At 34.3% G+C, this 12,361-nt stretch overlaps 1 non-coding gene across 1 annotated transcript; it reads right to left on the minus strand.

The window, feature by feature from the left end:
- Positions 1-7,463: 7,463 nt before the first annotated feature.
- LOC115066985 lies at positions 7,464-7,566 on the minus strand. The gene has a single exon (XR_003846421.1). It is a non-coding gene; the product is annotated as a U6 spliceosomal RNA (small nuclear RNA).
- Between the last annotated feature and the right edge of the window lie 4,795 nt (positions 7,567-12,361).

Consider the following 12,361-nt stretch of genomic DNA (forward strand, 5'->3'; position numbering starts at 1 on the left):
CAAAACAAAACAAAACAAAAACAATATGGTAATACATAAAAATAGGCACAATGATCAGTGGAGTATAATTGAATACTCAAATTTAAATCCACACATTAAAACCACCTGATTTTTGACAAAGGAGTAAAAAATACACACTGGAGAAAAAACAGCATGTTCAGCAAGTGGTGCTGTTCAAACTAGATAATGATATAGAGAATAATGAAATTATATCACTATCTCTCACCATACCCAAAATTCAACTCCAAATGGATTACGGACCTTAAATTCAACATAAGTCCAGATACTCTGAGTCAGATACAGGAGACGGTAAGGCATGCACTGGAATTTACAGGCACGTGGGAGTGGTTTCTGAACGGTGCTTGTGTAACAGAAGAAGCAAAAGCATAAGTACAACAAGTGACAAATGATTCCACATGAAACTAAAAGGTATCTGTACTTCAAAGGACTCATCATTCAAATTAAGAGACAGCTATAAAAAGGGAAAAATATCTTTACCAGTTATACCTCTGATAGAAGTTTAGTATCTAGATTACACAAAGAACAAAAAAAAATTTAACATCAAAAAACCAAACAATCCTATTAAAAAGTGAGGCAAGGAGCTCAACAGTGAGTTCTAACATGAAATGCTAATGGCTGAGAAATACTTTTAAAAAGATGATCAACATCTTTAGTTGATTTAGTTTTCAGGTTATAAAACACTTTAAATTTCATCTTATCCCTCTCAGAATGGCTAAGATACAAAAACCAAACAACAACAACAAAACAAACAAAACAACAACAAAATGAGAAATGCTGGTGAGAATGGGAACTCTCATTCACTGTTGGTGTCCGTGACAACTGGCCCAACCACCATGGAAATCAGTGTGGAGAGTCTTCAAAAAACTCAAATTGATGTACCATATTATCCAGCCATACCACTCTTGCACATTTACCAAAAATAATGTATACTCTACTACAGAAATACCTGCTCATCCATGTTCATTGCTGTCCTTTTCATAATAGGCAATTTGGAAACAATCTAGATGCCATTAAGTGATGAATGGATAGTGAAGTTGTGGTACATATACACACACAATGGACATTATTCATGTCTTAAAAATGAAATTATGAAATTTGCAGGTAAATGAGTGCAACTGTAAAACCATTTACCTACCTAGAGGTAGGTAACCCAGATGAGACAGACACATGTTCATTGTTCTCTCTGACAGATGAATGCTACCTTTGAAATCCTAGATATAAGTATTTCATTATGAAAATCCATAGAACACAAATAACTAGCAATTGGCCATAGAAGAAGTGGGGATAATACCTAGGAGGGATGGTAGAATATAGTGATACAGAGGGAGGAAAAAGAATAATAAAGTAGGAAGAGTTAAATGGGGGTGGGATAAGGAAGGACAGGAGATTGGAGGGAAAGGACAAGTAGCACTAAAGGTCTGTAGAAAGAGTCATATGGCAACCTACCACTATTTAAGCTTCTTAAAATATATAAGTATACATTACAAAATATGTTAAAAGGCATTGTCCTATTACATAGGGACATTGCCCCTTCTAGACACCATAGAGTAACAAAATAAAACTCCAATACCAAGAATGTAGTCCCTCTTTTAAAGGGGACCAGGTATCGCACAGACCCTCAATATCTACTGGCCATTTTCCCTGCTCTTGGTTACCTACCAGAGCTTGAGGCTAAGTCTCAGTTATTGAAGATACTACCTACATGTGCTGTTGAACAATCAAGAAGAAACTAAGCTGGTGCTGACTTCAGAGCCTCATAGCTACTGACTGGGTTTCTCAGTGTTGGAAGTTTCTATGAATACTACTGGAAGGAAAATAAATAATCATCACCTTACACAATTGGAAATTTTGTGAACGACAACAGCTGTCTTTGCAAGATATGCCCACTTGACAATAGCAACACAAATATTATGGAGGTAACTAAGCACTCTCTAATTGGACTGATGTTCTGTTTCATAGGATGGAAACTACGTGACATTGATAACATGTTTGGGAACCTGAGATTAGACAGGTCACAGGCCATAGGGGAGAGACCTAATGACACATAGTTCTACTAACAGATTAATCCATCTCTCAACTCTCACTACAGTAGTTTCCTTATGGAGGATCCGGATGGTGACTAAAACAAAAACCTACATTGTGATGGCTAATCCTGGATGTCAGTTTGACTGGATCTGGGATTAACTGAAATGAGAGACATCCTCTTAATTGGATCATCTGAAGCTGGAAGACATGTCCTAAATGTGGGTGTTACCTTCTGATGGCAGCCCGTATAAAAGGCCATGGCAGAGGAGACCAACTGGGTTTTTGCTGCTTGCCTTCTTTCTTGCTGGTGAGTTCATCTTGCTGTTTTAGACTGAAGGCTAGCTGATCTTTTGGAATTCATCAGACCTTCAGCACCAGATTAGGACTACTGAGGCATCCAGCCTCATGGACTGAGCGACTACAGGTCTCAGCCTTTCCAGTGTGGTGCAGCCATTGTCGGACTACTCAGACTCTATCCTGTGAACTAAACTGATAAATCTCTATACATATATATTCATTCTACCAGTTCTGTTTCTTTGGAGAACCCTGACTAATACACCACAACTGACCAGTGTGCAGAGAACAAGAGTTTGCAGAATGCTTATCTGTGAGTAGAATACCTATATTAAACCTAATGCCCTGCAAGGCTCAGGGATCATTTCAGAAGAGAAAGCAGAAAGATTTCAAGAACCAGAGGTAGTGGCTGACCACAAGGAAATAAAGTTTTCCAGACAACTAGTCAATTATTTACATGAATTCACAACAATAGTGACAGCATGTACAAGTTCCATGCAAGTTCTAAACAGACAAATTCCAGCACAGACATGGTGAAGTGAATAAGAAATCTAAATCCAGAATAAGGAACTTTTGGCAATCAATGGCTTCTGGGGTGTAAAAACAGTTGTTTCCAGTCCTGGGACTCTGTGTGATAAGTAGTGTACGGTGGATAGACCCATAGTGAGGAACACTTGGTGACACAAATTAGACTCTATAGTCCTTATTATATGTGTAACAGAGTACATTAAGTTGGGCCAGGGACAGTAAGGATAGGTGTAGATAGGAAAAGAGACCTAATTACAATAAAATTTTATTGTATGAAAATCTCATAATTCAGTAAAAATAATACAGCAAATATTCTCACTACAAAAATTGCTCAGTGTATGAGATGGTGGTAGATATGTTAAATATGTTTAATCATTTCCAAATCTTAAAACATATGGTTCCCATAAATACATGCAATTATTATTTGTCAAGTAAAAATAAAATTCATACGATATAATTAAAAGCACATGATAAATTGTACAAATTAAGCCTCCTAGATTTAACGTGTATCTAAAGATAGTCTTTTAAATATAATATAATAAAAACTTATCTTCAAGGAAATATGGGAGAGTCTCTTAACTAGTCTATATATTATATTATAAAACATTTCTGAAGACATTTTAAAGGATTGAAATCATATTAGTCAAAACAATTCAATTATGAAATAAATTAGAAAGTATCACAATTAGTATATGAACTTTCCCTCCAAAGGTTTGTATATTGAAATCTTGGTTTAAACTGGGTAGACCTAATCATTGAGGTGACTGGATAATAACAAATTTTTCTTAAAATTTGGAGCAATCTGTTGGTGGAATCACACTTCCACAGCATTGCTGGGAGATCATGACAGAGCTGCCATGGTGAGAGGAAGCAGGTCATTTGAGATGTACTTTGAGAGATGTATACTTCTCCTAACCTTTTCCCTCCGACTCTGTATCCTGGCCTCTGTGATTTCAGTAACTGTCATATGCTACATCCCCTATGATCTTATACTTCACTTCAATGCTTAAGTAATGGAACTAATTGGTTTTAGATGAAAATATTAGAAACCAAATGTTTTTAGCAAAAATAAACACATTTTTCCAAAAAATATTGTTTCAAGTATGACTATATAACTAAACTATGCAGAAATAAATGGAAAATTAAGTACATTTTTATTAAACAGCCATGAATCAAAGAAACAAAGGAAAATGTTTTTAAGATGTTGTAGTGGATAGAAATGAAAAATTGACACACCAAAACTTATAAAAATTTAAAAATATGCACAAAACTTGTTGCTGAAAGAATACTATGCTTTAAAATTCTGAGTAGTCAATATCAATACAGTACTGTTTCATAATGAGAAACTGGCGAAATTATTACATGATCTTGAAGATTGCTTTACAATAATAGCAATGAAATCTACATAATATTCTCATTTTGTTTATACTGTTCATTGATTCCAGATCCCTTATATTACTTCAAATAGTCTTCATAATTTTCTGCCTATGACTGAACCACATAAAGATCTATTTCCAGGCAACTTAAATAAGTCATTAATTTTCAGTTATGTCTAAAAGTGCTAATAACACATCAAGCAGTGTTCTCTGCTACTGTGATCACTAAAGACTGTACTTGCTTGTCAGCAGGTTCGACACCTGACACTAAGTAAATAAATCAGAGAATTGCCAGACTTATCAATGCCCAAATATGAGTATATACTGTTTGACATATAATCTGAATAATAAGCTGCCAAAATCTGATGAATTAAAAGTTAAGTAGAAAAGATGCTTTATTCAGCTGAGAAAGAGTCAAAGGAAATTTCTTGGGTAGCTGATGCTTCATGAAAGAGTTTGATGTACAAAATGAATGTAGACAATATAAATTTCATTTGGACTTAGATTTTCTCATTATAGCTCTTTGTAGAACTTTGACTGTTTTCTACTTAATATAGATTTATCCCTGCCAAGTGATATCTTAAAACATACATAATCAAAGTATGTAATGAAGGAATCTTTTTCTTATTCTGTTTTTGTAAAAGAGCAAAAGTATTTCTGTGATTACCATTGCTAAATACTCCCAAACTACTCATCAAAAATACTCTCAATTATACTGCTTTCATTATATGTACTTGTATTATGTTTAGTCTGTTACTCCATGAATTGAAATACATCATGTATCAGGCGATGTGACATGATGTTAATTCATCAAGGTAAAGTATATGACATTAATTCCCAATTGTACAATATAGTATTGCTCTCATTTAAATGTTGTTCAGATGGATTAAGTGAACTGGCTAGAATCACTTATCCAATATTAATATAATATAAAATTCAAATCCATGTCTACTTGTTTCTAGGGCAAATATTCCTTTCCTTAAGAAAAAGTCCAATATTTTAGCTATTAAAAGGCCTATTACACACAAGTGGTATCCACAAAAATATCTTCCTGATACCTATGAAATATATGTATGAAACAAGAAATCTAATTTATTGATATTTTGAGTGGAATCTACCTCAAAGTCAAAAGTAGTCATTTTTTAATTAGGAATAAAGTTATTCCAAATTTTTAGTCATAACACAAGATGCTGAATAACAAATAATATACTAAGAAAGAACAAAGACAGATGATTTACAATATCTAAATCCAAGACTTATTTCAGTTAAAGTAATTAAAACTAGGCAGTGCCAGTTATATAGAGTATAAATTAATAGGAATTATGACATCCCAGATTGGATCTAATCCACCAAGCTTCTGAGAATTATAATCACTCAAAATATCTTTAAATTTCTGATTTATCTTTTTATGCACGGGAGAAGGTTCCACAGAAAGATAATTATATGGGCTATGCATTCGTATTAATGAATTAGTTTGCATGTATACAGAACCTTTTTACTTGAAATAACAATAATACAGGTCCATACCCTGGTTTCATATATTTTTTATATTGATTGCACATTTTCTACATTCTCATTACTCTCACACATCACCTTATCTTATGTCTACACTGGAAGCCCAAAGAAGCTGATTCTAATGGCAGGGATTGATTACAACAGCAACAAGATTGATGGACTTAGCCCACAGCAAGAGTTTTCATTTTCCATGTCATTTTATCTGGCCTGCCACCAGAAGGTATCTCCCAGATTTAGGGTAGGTCTGCTGTCTTCATGCTTCAGATAATATGATCCAGAAAGTCCTTTACAAAAAGCTTGTTTTTCAATTGGTTACAGGTAGAGTTATGTAGACAACCATGATTAATCTTCGCATTATTTTAAGCTATCCTGAGGTATTTGTTCACAGCTGACAAACGTACATTACATTAGAAAAGATTATCTTGAGTTGATGTTACTTGTGTTTTATAATTCACAGGAACAAAAATTTCAAATTATTAAAATGATTATTGATTTATACCATCCAAAAGTTTATAAGAATTAGCCACTTCATGGTCTGTTTTCTAAAACAGGGTAATTTATAATATTTTTCCAGTATTGGGAGGGGTAGTAAATAGTAGTATGAGGGAACAGAGGATTGGGAGGCAAGAGAAATCAGAATACATTGTGTATATGTGTGAAAATGCCAAAGAAAAGTTTAATGAAAATTAAGTCCAAGTAAATAAATATCACCAGATATAGAATAAATGCTTGAAAATAAAACATACACAATTTTTGAATGTGAGATTTATTGCTATATGGTATCATCATAGTAAGTATATGTTATAAATGCATTAATATATAGATGTTAATACTTTCAAGATTTTTGAAATAGTATATGTAATCAATTATTCATTTAAATATATTTAGTAGCAAGTCATGTTCTCTATTGAAAGTTTTGTTTTGGCAGGTTGATTGTTTATATCTAAGTGAAAGTTAATTAGTATTAGTTCTTCTATTGTTCCCAAGTCAACTTGCCATTTTTTAAAAGCATGTTTCCTTCACATGACATTCATAATGTAATTTTTCTTAAAAATATTTTCAAGGTGTGACACTTAATAGCAAAAATTAATATAATACTGTCATGTTTAAGGAATGAAACTATTTGTCTTAGTAGTCGTGGCACCATGTGTCAGTTATCTTGGAATGCTATTAATTCCTCACAACAGTTCTTGGGTATGTTTTGAAAGACACTAAGTCTGTAAAATTTCAGAGAGTTTATATGAAGTTTAAGCAGTTCAAACTACAATTTCAGCAAGCATAATTAGATGGTAGTTTATGAAATTGCTTTAACATATAAATAAAACAAAGCTAAATCAAATGAACAGAGAATAAAATATGAATGTCTAATGAAAACTCCATTTGTATGCTGAGCAGAAATAATTTGGAATGAGTTTCATTTTGAAGTCCATTTAAACAATGTGCATAAAGATATACAAGAGTTTCATGTTTATTGAAAGCTTAAGATGTCAAATGTCTTTGAAACAATTATAAGCATTGAATGAGAAATAAACTTTTTCCAGGGGACAGTGTAAATATTATATAAAAGAATGACATAAGTAAATGAGAAAAAGATTTATAGACAAATATTTTGGTATTCTTAACCGGCAAGTTCTAGAACTATGGAATTAAAAAGATTAATCATTTTTATTTATTTCATATATATATATATATATACATATACATATATATATATATGGATTCTCAAATTTGCATGTCATCCTTGCATAGGGCCATACTAATCTTCTCTGTATCATTCCAAATTTAATATATGTGCAGAAGCAAGAACAATCAGTTTTATGTTAAATTATCTAGAAACAATCATAGAAAAATCAATTTCTGATAACATTTATCTATATATATAATATAGTATAGAGAAATATCTATGCTAAAACTTAGAGAACACCATAGCTAATACACCATACAGAAGTTACATATTTGTGTTCAGTATTGTGACCTTTACACGATTCATTGAACTCTAAAAACTATTAACTGAATTATTGTGATTTTTACACACTGTATGTCTAATTGTAATTAAGGCTCTCTCAGTGGAAGGAAACTTACCTGTAGTGGTGTAAACAAGGTGAAACACACATGACTGGAGAGAGTTCACAGATCTTATAGGAAAAAAAGTCTATTTTTTCCATACCCCTAGATAAATGTGATTTCTTACTGTATTCTAAATACATCCTCATAATCACAGACAAGTGTATCATACACAACTCATTAAAGAAGCTTTACTTTTGCATCAAATGGAGACTAATACAGAGTTTCACAACAGGTAAAATGAAGAGAAGATATGTCTGTGAGATGCTTCACACTGACACATCTTCCTTGCAGTCTCCGTACATAAGATGAATGTATCTCTCAAATCTCACCAGAGAAATTCCCTTATGCAGCAGCTGTTGATAAACACAGAGATCCACAACTGGTAAATGTGTAGTGAACAAGAAGATGCAGAGTGCTTTTCCCTGAATAGGACACCTATTTCAAATTTCTGCCTCCCAAGGCTCAGAGATGACTATGGAATAGGCAGTAGAAGGACTGGAAGAGTGAGAGGTTGTGGATGACCACAAGGAACCAGAGTTTTTCAGATGGCTAGTCAGTTAAACATATGAACCCACTGCAATGGTGACAGCATACACAGGCCCCATACAAGTTTGTGGAACTTCTTATAATTAACAAAGAAATGGGCCTCCAAGCATAACTGTGAGGATATTTATTATTTATTTATTTATTTATATTTACTTATTTATTACTTAGCATTTAAAATTTCATAGAATATTTCTCACTCACATTCAGACCCACTCCTCCATCCATGCCTCCATATCCATGCCTCCCTTGCCCCACCAAACCCTATGCATTCTGCCATACATGCTGAGTCCTGTTCATTCAGGTGTTTATACCCAAATATACTTCAGTGTAAATACATCCACTGGAGTTTAGTCAGCCAATCCAATAGTCATATATAATTCATATTCTCCCTCATCCAGTAGCAACCAGTCTCAAAGAGTTTTTCATCTAGTGCTGACTGCCACCTATAGATCTCATCTACTTTGGGCTCTTGTTTAATTGAGCTGATATGCGTCTAGCATTGGATACCACCACTGCTGTAGGCACACATTAGGAAGCTTCAATTGGCCTGGAAGCCTCCACCTCATACATTCATGAACCAGGCCTGGCTCTTACAATCTTTCTGTCTCCTCTTCTTCAATGGTCCCTGAGTTGTAGGTGGGTGAGATTCCATTTAAGAGTCCCATCTTACACTCTACAGCCCCTCGCTCTACCCCTTTTCTGCTGTGTTCCATGAGCTTTGGTTGTAAAGATTTAACTGCAGATGAATCACTAGTACTGGGCATCTCCAGATGTATATTCTCTATGCATAACCAGATGTGCTATTCTGCAGTAGTCTCCATCTGTTGCAAAAAGAAGCTTCTTTGATGAATACTGTACACGTTTGTTGCTCTAAGGGAGCTCTCTTCTATCGTGCACTGCGTTCCCTTTCAAGCAGGTCCTAGGTGTACATATGCATTAATGTTCAGACACTCTACCTGCATTTCTCATAGGGTCTCTAGGGCATTACTTTCCCTCTAGGTTTACTAGCCCCCCCCCATATTCACTTATCTCTACTCGTTTTTCTCCAGTCTGGCCTTCCTCCCTCCCTTCCTAGTCACAGTTCCCCCATTATTTCCACCCTCCCCCCAATATCTCCTGACTTTGGTCATCTTTCTGTTCCTGACTTTCCTCCCTCCCTTACACTATGGTCCCTGTATGTCTCTCCCTCTTTTCCTACCTGACAATTACTCATAATATTTCCACATCCCTCAGGTAGTATCTGTTCCCTACTACCTTTCTTTCAGATTGTTTCTTTTCCTTTACCTCCATGTATCCTTTCCCTTTATCTGGCTCATGCTGTTCTTTTATACTCATGTATAAAAGAAAGTGGTGGTACAATCCATGAACGAGGAAGAAGATATGTTGCTTACTTTTATGCTTTTGCGTTACTGCGCTTAGTACGACATGCTCTAATGCCATCCATTTACATGCAAATTTTATAATTTCATATTTTCTTAATGCTGAGTAGAACTCCATTGAATAGATGTATCACATTTTCATTAACCATCAGTTGAGGGACATTTAGATTGTTTCCATTTCTTAGCTATTGGGAAGAGAGCAGCAACAAACATGGATGTACAGGTATCTCTATGGGACTATGAGACCTTTGGGTATATGTCAAGGAGTAGTTTCACTGCATCATATAGGAGGTTCATTTTTAGTTTGTTGAGAGTTCTCTACACTGCTTTCCACAGTGGTTGTGTAAGTTTGCAGTCCCACCAACAGTGAATAAGCATTCCTCTTTCTCCACATCCTCTCCAGGATTTGGAATCTTTCATTCTCTTGATCTTGGCCAATTTGACTGTGGTAAAATGAAATCTTAAAGTGGTTTTAATTTGCATTTCTCTAATTACTAAGGATGTTGAGCACTTTTAAAGGTAATTCTTAGCCATTTTTATTTCTTTGCTTGAGAACATTCTGTTTAGGTCTATCACCCATCTTTTTATTGGGTCGTGTATCTTCTTATTTCTTTTTTGAGTTCTTTGTATACTCTGGATATTAACCCTCTATCAGATGTGTTGCTTAAAGATTGTCTTGCACTCAGTGGGTTTCCTCTTCCCTTAATTAGTTGCTTCTTTTGTTGTGCAGAAACTCTGTAATTTAATGAAGTCCCTCTTTACTGACTGTTCACCTTAGTGCCTGAGCAGCTATTGTGTGATTTAGAAAGTCCATTCCTATGCCTATATTCTAGAGGATGCTGCCCATGTTTTCTTCTAGCAGTTCCTGAGTTTCATGTTTTATATCGAGGTCTTTGATCCATTTGGATTTGACTTTTGTGAAGGGTGAAGGAAAAGGCTCAAGTTTCATTTTTCTGCTGGTGGAAATCCAGTTTTGCCAGCACTGTCTGTTGAAGATGCAGTCTTTCCTCATTGTTTGTTCTTAGCACCTTTGTCAAATATCAGGAGGCTGAAATCATATGACCTCATGTTTGGGTCTTGTATTATGTTACATTGATCTGCGTGTTTATTTTTGTGCCAGTATCATCCTGTTTTTATGACTATAGCTCTGTACGTAATATAATCTGAGATCTGGTATGGTGATACCCCAGCATTGTTCTTTTTGCCCAAGATTTTTTGGCTATCCAGGGTCTTTCGTGATTCCATATGAATTTTAGGATAATTTTTTCAAGTTCTGTGAAGAATGATATGAGTATTTTGATTGAGATTTCATTGAATCTATAAATTGCTTTTGGTAAGATGGTCACTTTCACAATATTCATCCTACCAATCCATAAGCATGGTAAGTCTTTTCATCTCTTAGTGTCTGTGTCTATCTCTTTCTTTAGAGTTCTGAAATTTTAAATTTTTGTCATCTCTTAGATATATCACACTGTCTCCAAAATGAGATAATTTGATTTATTCTTTTCAAGTTATTATTTCTTTAATATCCTTCTCTTGTCTTATTGCTCTTGCAAGAGGTTTGATCAGTATATTGAAAAGGAGTGAATATAGTTTACAGCCCTGTCTGGCTCATGATTTCAATGGAAATGCTTCCAGTTTTTCTCCATTTGGGATGATGTCAGCTATATGGTTATTGTATATAGCTTTAATTATGTTGAGGTATTCTCCCTCCAGACCAGCTCCTTCTAGAACTTTTAACATGAATGCATGTTGGATTTTTCCAAGGGTCTTTTTTTTCCATCTATTGAGATGACCAAGTGGTTTTTGTCTTTAAGTCCACATTTAAGTTTTATTACATCTATTGACTTAAGAATGTTGAACCATCCCTGCATCTCTAGAAAAAAGCAGACTGGATCATGGTGGAGGATCTTGTTGATTTACGTCTGTATGCAGTTTGCAAGTATTTTGTTGTATCTGTGCATCTATGTTCATTAAGGATATGGGTCAATAGTTTTCTTTTTTGTTATATCTTTACCTGGTTTTGGTATTGAGTGATACTGCTTCATAGAAGGAGTTTGGTAATTCTCCCTCTGTTTCCATCTTTTTGAATAATTTTAGCAGTATTGGTTGTATTTTTTTTTTTTTTTGACTGTTTGATAGAATTCTGCTGTAAATCCATCTGGGCTGGTTTTTTTTTTTTTTTTTTCAGTTGTGAGGTTTTGCATTACTGTTTTATTTCTTTATTTGCTATGTATCTGTTTAGGCTGTTGATCTCCTCTTGGTTTAAATTGGGGGGTGGTCATAATTTTAGGAAATCATCCATTTTTAGGTTTTCAAATTTAATGGATTATAGATTTTTAAAATATTCCTTTACAATATTTTGGATTTTTTTATGTCTATGGTGATGTTTTTCCCCGTTCATCTCTGATTTTGTTAATTTGGAATTGCTCTATCTTTCTTTGGTTAACAAGTGTTAGTGTCTGTCTATCATGTTAAACTTTTCAAAGAACCAGCTCTTAGATTCATCAATTTTTTGTAATATTTTCTTTGTTTATATTTCATTTATTTCTGCTCTGAGTTTTGTTATTTCTTCTCATCTACTAGGTTTGTGGTTGCTTTGTTCTAGCC

Source organism: Nannospalax galili, unplaced genomic scaffold (assembly GCF_000622305.1).
Source record: "Nannospalax galili isolate Female #2095 unplaced genomic scaffold, S.galili_v1.0 scaffold140, whole genome shotgun sequence".
Classification (NCBI taxonomy): Eukaryota; Metazoa; Chordata; class Mammalia; order Rodentia; family Spalacidae; genus Nannospalax; species Nannospalax galili.